Here is a 3,254-nt window from a genome sequence, read left to right on the forward strand (position 1 = left end):
GTCTGTGCTTGCCTCTAAAAAATAAAAATGAAAATGAAAACCTTAACATCGTAAATCATAGATCGAAGTTTTCTACCTTAAAATGTCTATAGGCCCTAAGAGTTGAACCTAAGCTTTAATACCATAATGGGCCCATAATCCACAAGCTTTCAAATTTGAACCATTCGGGGACCAAAATTGATAGACTCGAGGAATCAGTTGTCATCAAATGGTATTAGAGTAAGGAAATATTATTTTTAGGAGAACAAATTATATTTGTGGTTATGTATAAGTTGTTCTGGAAATTCCACAGCTACGTTTATGGGTAGAATTATTGAGAGAAGTGAGCAACACATAATAGCCATAGGAGGTGAACTAATGATGTTGAATTACTGAACTAGAGGAGAGAGCTTGGTGAGGCATCAGTGAAGCGTGGTTGCAACTCACTCAGCAATATGTGTGGAGAAGTAATACCGAAGTGAGAAGAATGAGATGTAACAATGAAGCACATGATCAAGATACCATGAATAATTTCAAAAGGAGTATGGTGCAGGGGCATGAACCCCACTCCAAACTGAATTTGGTTCTAAGATGCTTCCAAAAAAATTAGAGTGATAGCCAAGGAGTGAAGACATAATTCCTCGATTTTTATATAATTTTGAATATTCAGAAGCCTCTAGAAGATTGCCATAGAAGGAAGACAAGATTCCTCATCTCTCTTTTATGGTTTGTTTTCTTTAGTTTTAAAAGAAACATCATGTAAGTGTGTTAGGGTGGTCAACTCACTATAATATCAGGCTAAAGAAGGGCCCAGTAGAAATTAAGTTGGTGGTTAGGCCTAACAGGTTGTGCATTGTAATCTTGTTTATTTTTAATTCAAGTTTATTGTGTTTTTAATTCATGCATATGGTCAATGTCTAATTTCTATGTGCGTTTGCTTTAAGTTGACAAACTTTGTTGAATGCCATGCTTTATCTGTCCATATTGTTGTATTATTTTTTAGGTCCATTAGATATGTTGCATTCATAGGTGGTCGTAGTCCTAAGAAGACCACAAGGCATGTAGGAAATGTTGTGAGAGGAGGAAATCAACATCAGTTTCCTATAAACTTTGTTTCCATACCATGGTTGGAAGTTTTAGAGGCAAGGGGATAGTCAAACAAGATGGGAAGGTCTTGTTGGGTTGTGTTATCTTCTTTCCACGACTAGCTCACGTAGCTAACCGGGGGGTTTTTGCCCCCCTTCGTTGCGCCGATTGCGTAGCGGGGGGGGGTCACAGGGGTTTGAGGGGTGAAGGTAACCCCCCTCTATGGAGTCCGGGGCAACGCCCTAGAAAATTTTGTTTTTTGGACCCCATATTAGGTTGGGTGGACCTACCTATGGTTTTGTGCATGTTTTTCGCACATGGTTTTAGACGCGATGGTTTTCGGTCCATGGTTTTAGACGCGATGGTTTTTGGTCCATGGTATTGGATGCTTCAACATGTATAAATATGTATTATAACATTGAAAGGAACATAATGAAAAATTAACTGGTAGTCCCAGTTTTGGGATCCAGGGGAAAATATATGTGTATATGTGTTTTATGTGTTATTCTCTCGCATTGTTTATTTTCTGTGTTTTAGAATTCGTATGCAGGTAATTTATGTACGGGGTTAAAACCTACAGGACTGTGGACAAATTTGTGAAGAGGCAGATAGAGAAAGGTTGGGCCATGGCAAGGGATTGTGGTTGAAGCGAAATGGAGTTGTGTACTCGGAACTTAGGGCTCCAAGAAAAGTTTATGCATGACAAAAGTTTCGACACTAGACTTAAGTTGTGATGTTGAGGATGGTCATAACCTGAGTGGTTGGTTTAGTTATGCACACCCAAGGAAATACCTGGGAAGAGGGGTGGACCCTCGTGTAGAGAAATCGACCCCAACCTATCTGATTTGAGGGCAAGGGCCTATGTAGTCAAGCCTACGGGCCCCTGTATGTCATCCTCGCCAGCATCGACCCATTGCGAGTTTATGTTCTGGAATCATGTGAAGCTATGTTGATTTGATGTGAAGCTAATTGCTACAATGAAAGGAAGGAGAGAAGAAGATCATGAACCCATAACCCACAAGGTTCTAAATTTAAACTGTTTAGGGATCAAATTTCACAGAACCCCAGAATCGGTCATCATCATAAAAAATGAAAGAAATAATTTATTTATGATATAATTTTAAATTTTTATGATATATTAAAACTTATTTTATATATCATGTTATTGGAATATATATACATATATATATATATATATATATATATATATATATATATATATATATATATATATATATATATATACTCTTATTGTGGAGTGGTTACTAACTACATAAGAAAACACTTAGAAAGAATTAGAAAAAAGTACATAGGAAAAGACTCATAAATAATTAAAAGAAAGGTATTGGCAAAAACACTTTTAATTAAGCAACCAATAACAATATTCAAAAGAGAAAAATGATGTTCTCTAACTATTTTATGTTTTCATGTTTTCTTCTAGAGAAAATATATATATATATATATATATTCTCAATTCCCTAAAAACAAATTGGGCATTAGGATTGTGAAGAATTCATAGCTCTAACTTACGATTTTAATTTCTTGCTAAAATTTAAGCAAATTTAATTAGAAAATATGTTAAAAAAAAACTTCAAAACCTATAACAAATAAACTATGGAAAGAAAAAATATATTATTAATATAAAATTTTAAAGTGTTGTGTAAAATATTAGGTTAATACACAAATTAAAGTGAGGAATAAATTCTTATTAGCTTATGTCCTTATAATGTAAGTAAACTTAATGTTTAACCAACCTAGATTCATCTTAATTTAAGGATTTGCATTTATATCGATCAAATCTCTTTCCACTTTAAAAAATGTTTGTACCTCAAGAGGTTTGATTCCTATGAGTACTTGGTAGATTCAGAGTGAAAATGGATCTATGGTGACTTTAAAATACTACAATTTATAGTTTTTATTCCACGTCTCAAACATACTTAAGTATTAGGATTTCTTTTCCTAAATATTATTTCTATAATTTAATATAAATTATAATATAGTAATAGTAATTTATGTTGAAGATTTTGAAAAAACATATAAGAAATATTTTTTTAAATGATTAAGTTTCAATTTTTCAAATTTAAACTTGTAAATTAATAAAAGTTAATTATTATCTTAAACTTAATCCACCTCGTCTAACATATATATGAAATAATTTTTGGTCAGAATCTAGCAACGCAATTTCTAAC

This window comes from Pinus tabuliformis, chromosome Q (genome assembly GCF_031772625.1).
Source record: "Pinus tabuliformis cultivar Carrire ecotype Pingquan chromosome Q, CPIR1, whole genome shotgun sequence".
NCBI lineage: Eukaryota > Viridiplantae > Streptophyta > Pinopsida > Pinales > Pinaceae > Pinus > Pinus tabuliformis.